We start from the raw sequence: 6,201 nt of genomic DNA, 5'->3' as shown, positions 1-6,201 counted from the left end.
AGAGGAGATAGAAGATGAATAGAAAGTCATATGGTGTGGTAAGCATTAACCTTTGAATCTGCAGATTAGAAGAACTATTTCAGATAGGAAGAGAAAGAGCATATCATTCCATGAAGACTGCTTAGGGTTGCATATTTTTTCAGTAATACAGAAATTTCAGTATTTTAGTGAACAGTATAGCTGGGCAAATATGTTTTGTCTGAATAATAGCCTTGATTATATTTCTAATATCGACTCCTAAATCACCTGCCTTATGGTCTTAGTCCTTCTACAGTCACAATAGATGCAAACTAGAATTTGAAATGTAACAGCAAGAAAGAAATGCTGAAGAGTAGCAACGTGTTTAGGTCCATACATGTAAAACTCAGTAATTTAAACACTGATGTGGACAGGCTTCTGTTTATGAGAAATAAGACTACCTTCTAATTTATCAATGAGAGATTCTTAAGGCAAAAATTTGTTTATTCTTAAATAAAGTAATTGCAGAGAGCATAGATAATATGTGAAGCTATAAGCTTAATTCTAGTATGAGTTTTCTACTGAGCTATATGCCTTTTGTTTGTGAAGATATACCTATATCATATGTCTTGTTGCTTTGAAAAATAACTTAATAAAGAATTTAGAGAAGAAATGTCTTGATTCACAAACCAAGGCTTCTGTTCTTCAGTTTGGGGAAGCTGAGGCATGCACTTGAAACACTTATTGTATCTACAGTCTAGAGCAGAGAAGAAAACGAAATTTAGTATGGTTGAGCTGACACAGCAATTGGTAAAGGGGCTTCTTATATCAACTAATATAGTCAACACAACCCTCCACATACACATATCAAGCCCATACATTGTGTAAAGTTGACATTTAGCTTAGTGGTAGAGTGCTTGCCTAGCAAGCACAAGGCCCTGGGTTTGATCCTCAGCTCCGGAAAAAAAAAAAAAAAAGACTATTAAAAGTAACCATAACATCTTGGACCCATACTACTTCTTAATTCATTATCATTTTAGATCTAGTTTTCACCTTGGACAATCTATTCTGAGTATGAGAAATCTGACCAGGATTTTTTTTTATTGGTTTGAATGTCAAGAATGTTCAACTTCTCTTGTTATATTTGTTTTATTGAGGCAATAAACTTTCCTTAACTATAATATATTCATAGAAATATAACTTCTCAACAAATAGGTAACTGAATGAATTCTAAGAATTCCTATAGACAAGTTTGAATGTGTTCAGAATGGTATGCTATTCATCACAAAAGATTGAGAATAATAAATGTATTTAATATACATTTAGCCTTACATAGACATTTTTCCAAGACTACAGGCTGCTCTCTATAAACTGAAAGCAAGGCCAAATTGCTAAAAACAACAACTATATTGAAATTTGAGATGTGGAGCTGGTGCCTACATAGTGTCTTCCACTCTACATTTCAAAGTCGTTGGTACAGGAAGATACTCTTCACTCTATGAAAAGAGTAGTGTAAACACCAAGCTAGTCACAAAACCTTTAATGACAGTTGTGTACTTCTAGAATAATGGTGACACAAAGCTAGTGAGAATAACTAACCAATAACTGATTTGAGGCCCTCTCTATGAGATAAAATGCAAACCCAAAACTCCTTGGCTGACCAATAAACTGAAAATAAATAGCTCAGGGACCTATGGGAAAACCAAATAATACTGGTCTAAAAAAAGAAAAAAAATAGTGCTGAAATTACTCTAATGTTATTCTGCTATATTCATAGATCAGTCAGTGCCTGTTCAGTTATCATCAGATAAGCTTTCTCATACAGCAGAAGGAAACACATATAGAGACCCATGGTCAGACATTAGGCAGAGAGTGAGAGTCCTTGGAACATCCAGTCCTAAATGGGATGTCTCTTTCAAATTCCTGCCCTCAGAGCTGAGGGAACCCCATGGAAAAGGTGGTAGAGAGAATTTAAAACCCAGAGGGAAACTAGGACACCAAAAAAAAAAAAAGGCTCCCTAAATCTACAATGATGCACATATGAGCTCAAAGTGACTGTGGTACCACCATGCAGAGGTGCTGTGGAATGTCCTTCTGTAGGCTGTGAATACGCGTCTCTCTCACTGGTTGGTAATGAAGTTGTCTTGGTATAGACAGAGTATGGCTTGGAGGAAGAATTCATGTCATAGTATTTTACCAATTGAAGTCCAATGAAAGAAGGTGCCAAGAGCATGACTGAAGCACTCTGAAGCCTTTGTGTAAGGAGAAACAACCCAACAGTCGATGTTAGCTACTTGCATTGACAGCAGGATTCTGATTTCTTCCTGTGATAACTGAGCAGTTCAGTAAGAAAACTGATAGGAAGTGGGAGAAGAAAACAATTCAATGTTATAAGGTGAACCAAATGCATACAAAATAGAATTTAGTTTTATAATATTTATAATAGACATAGATCAAGATGTAGAGACAGATAAGGATGATCTAGAGAGACTTTCACACACATCACTAATTACTCTTGTGGATGAAAATTCCTGAAAGAAGTTGTGTCTGGCTGTGAGCAAAATATTGTTTTCAGGAGTTTTTGTGCTTGCAGAGATTGGCTGACTGGATTTTCAGTACTGGGGTGAGATTGGAGGTCTGCAGTTCCTGAGGACCTATAGGAAAGTTTTGTCAATCTCAATGTAGCTGGATTTCTTATATACCCACCAATGTATTTTAAAGTTTGCCTTCCTCCATTCTTTAAAGCTATAGAAATTCTGTGAAACTGTTTCTATGTTGGCACATGGTATTTGGGGTTACCTAAATCTGTGTTTCTGGGACATGGTCACTCAAAATGGCTCCAAATCTTCTGAAAAAGATTATAGCTCTTTAAGATAACTTTTTATTTGGAATTCCTGAAAGGATTGCAATGAGCTACTGAAAATCGCTGCATTATTGGGAGATAAGGGATTATAAGTAAAATTTAAGAGAATCTACTACTAGAATACAAACTCTGCATATGAGAAAAACTAGAATAAAATAAGTTTATATTTAGTAAAATTAGCCCAAGGACTTTTAATTAATGCAAGATAATCCTTAAGTATTAACCATCTAAATATTCAGTAATTAATTAGTTGTTTAGATCGTCAATTTTCATTGGAATATGACTTGCTTTTATAAGTGAAACCTTTAATGATGTTTATAACTTTACTTTTAATTTTAGAAAAAAATCATACATAATGCACTATTACTAAAATATACATGGTTTACTCAATTATTAAGAATCTGTTTTCTAAAAAAAAAAAAGAATTTGTTTTCTGTATTGTCCCAAAATGTCTTTAAGGCATGAAGTAACAAAACAATCATAAAGATATTATAGTTCAAATTTTCATGTGTAAAACAAAACTTCCAATTTAAAACCAACCTTTTGATTCAGAACCTGAAACAAAAGAACATGTTATTGCAAAGAATCAGTAGTTATGTTAATGATACCTGTAATTTATCACCAATAAATCCATTCTAATTATTATTCTTATATTCACCTAGGTTTTGTTCAGGTGAAGAAAAATGATATTAGTATATTATATGCAAAAGGCCCTCCATGTGACTCAAAATTACATCATACAGAAGAAATTATTTTTTTAAAAATATCACCTCAAGGCACAAAGCAATTTCCTCAAGAAAATACATGTAATGCAATTACTCTCTCCTAGGAGGCCTGAAATGAACCCACAGCTCCACATTAGAGCTGTAATTGTACTCCAGAATCTTTCAATGAAGAGGGCTGATTAAGTTGATTTAAATTAGAGGTGTTCAGAGAGTGCAATATCCTTTATTCATTTATTGCCAGAGGAATCAGTGCCCGTGGGAAAAGAAATTCTTTGAAATCTATATTAGGCATTTGGTATCCAGATTAAATATATACCAATTTTAGCAACATGGTCATTTTTTTCTGTTCCTGTGGATAGACACAAGGAAACAAATCAATGTTTTCAGCTTATATGTTGAAATTTGATATTTTTCTATGGAAATATTTTTATGACATATCTGAGAAAATAAACACTGGTCTCATGGGATATTATTTTCTGAAATCTGAAATATAAGAAAGCATTTAAACATGTATATTTTTCTAATATAGACTTTGTTTTCATTTTCACTTGTCTATCCAGACTTTTCAATTTTATTTTTGCAAGGTCTAATGCTATATAATTATCAGACATTGAGATTATACCATTCTAGTAAGTATCCAAGACATTTTGATACTCAGATATAATTTTGTGACTATCATATCAATTTCCATTATTTACCAAACAACCAAATTTGGCTTTGCATGTAGTGTGTTGTCCCATCTCTGAACTTCTGGGAATAACAATTATGATTCACATAACCTAGTTTCTTTTTTATTTCATATAAATTAAAGCATAAATTTTCCTGCCTCAGTCTCCTGAGCACTGTAATTACAAGCATGAGTCAGTACATCTAAGAAAGATACACATTTCTGTTCGCCTCCTTTATCTTGATGTAAATACTTTGATATTTTCAGTAATTTTGCATTCATCAATTATTGTTTTAATAACCCAACAATATTCAACATTATAGACAAATCATCATTTATTTGTACATTGAATTAGTATTGGGCATATGAGCATTCCACATGCTCCAAATCTTGTCTATTATAAAGCAAGGTCTTGCTGAAAGTTTTATATGTTCTATACACATTTTCTTTTTACTATAAAATGCCTCAATATTTTTAAAGTTCTAAACAACTGCAAATTTCTAATTCATATGGTTGATGATAATAGGACATTATGAAATCATTAAATAAGTTGTAGTATTTTGTGCTCCCATTCATAATGTGTGAAAACTCAAACAGTACAAGATAGTTAACAGCATGTTCATTTTTGTTCTAATTTTAGTTATTAAATGGAAAGATGGAATCCCATCAATGCTTCTCAAATATATGCTTTGTTAATAATCATAATGCTGACTGAAATATTTGTAACATAAACTTCCAAATATACAGTTATAATAAATATTCAACATTTTTAACATTATTGCACTCTAAAACCTTGTTGACTATGCAAAGCTTTTAATCATTCATTTTGTTTTGAATGTTGATCTAACCTGAACTCATTAAATGACAAATCTGGCACCAAATAAGGTGAGAATACTTAGGATTTTTATTTATAACCATGGTGTAAATTTACATAATTTGCTATAGACATTTTTAAATAGATTACAAGGTGATGCCCTTCACTCCATGAAGAGTGGAACATAATACAACACATATCTTACAAAACTGTAAAAATTCCTGTATTTTAGGCACACTAGTCTTCCTGAAAATTAAACAGATAAGCAACCATATAATGAAATTTGAAGTGGAAATTCAACACATTTTTTTACTCCATAATATCAGATACTTAAAGGGAGACACACAGGCAAATTAATGATGGTGTTTATTAAAGCCTTCAAAATCATTAAATGGAATGTATTTACAAAGAAATATGTAAAATAGAGCCTTGTCATGGAAATATATTAATATTAGATCATATAATCTATAAATATTAAAAATTCCAGCCTTGCTTCCTTTTATGTACCTCATCTTACCTTGTTTCATGAGGTTTCCATACCCGAGTTTGGAAGACCCTGCCATCTCCTGTACCCTGGCCCACTTACTTTACCTTGACTCTAATTTCCCTACATGCCACAGTTTCATATAAATCTGCCTATGCCCTAGGATTGGTCTTTCTCCCACCCAGACTTCATCTTGCTCTTTTTACCTCTTAGTACCTGGTTCCAGAATGCCTCAGCCTAGCAACTGACTCTGTCATTTTCCAGACTCTGTCTTCTTCCTTGCTTCAGGTACTACTATAGCATCACTTGCCCATAGAAAACCAGCCCCAATCCTAGTAAATGAGTGTGCCTTCATCTTGTCCCATGCCTTTTCTCTTCTCTGAAGCCATGTCCTATAGTCTAATGCCTGGTCTCAGATGATGCAAATCTCACACTGGCTAGATCTGAGTACTTCTTTCAGATCCACTTAGCAGCCCCATCTTCAACAGGAATGCCTTTTTTGCTCAGTATTCAGACATGTGTGTGACAGATATTCAATGTGGTAGTGCATCCCTTGAAATATGTAAGAATATCAGTCTCAGCAACCGATCCATCAACTTGGTAGCACTTGTTTCTAGCAGATACTTCCAAATCATCAAATCTGATACTTCTCCTGAGTATTCAGGCCTAGTGGACAATAGCTCACAATAA

Source organism: Peromyscus californicus, unplaced genomic scaffold, assembly GCF_007827085.1.
Source record: "Peromyscus californicus insignis strain IS unplaced genomic scaffold, ASM782708v3 Scaffold_16__1_contigs__length_79575227, whole genome shotgun sequence".
Lineage (NCBI taxonomy): Eukaryota > Metazoa > Chordata > Mammalia > Rodentia > Cricetidae > Peromyscus > Peromyscus californicus.
Note: the sequence above shows the minus strand (reverse complement) of the source record.